Source organism: Varanus komodoensis, unplaced genomic scaffold (genome assembly GCF_004798865.1).
Source record: "Varanus komodoensis strain SLA01 unplaced genomic scaffold, ASM479886v1 scaffold63, whole genome shotgun sequence".
NCBI classification, from domain to species: Eukaryota; Metazoa; Chordata; class Lepidosauria; order Squamata; family Varanidae; genus Varanus; species Varanus komodoensis.
The window spans coordinates 893732-893953 of NW_025336259.1; positions in this window are offsets into that span (position 1 = coordinate 893732).

Consider the following 222-nt stretch of genomic DNA (forward strand, 5'->3'; position numbering starts at 1 on the left):
CAGCCGCCCGCCGCCACCGCCTCCCCCCGGCACCTGCGTGGCCGCGCCGAGCGGCGGCGCACGTGGAGGGGCTCCCGGCGCGGCGCTGCCGGCTGCGCTGCCCGGGCGGATCGCGAAGAGGAGCGCGCGCAGGGGCGCGGCCCACGGCAGGCGGAGCGCCGGCGGGAAGAGCGCGCCGGGCGAAGCGAGCGCCCGGGACCCTGAGTGCGCCCCGCGAATGCT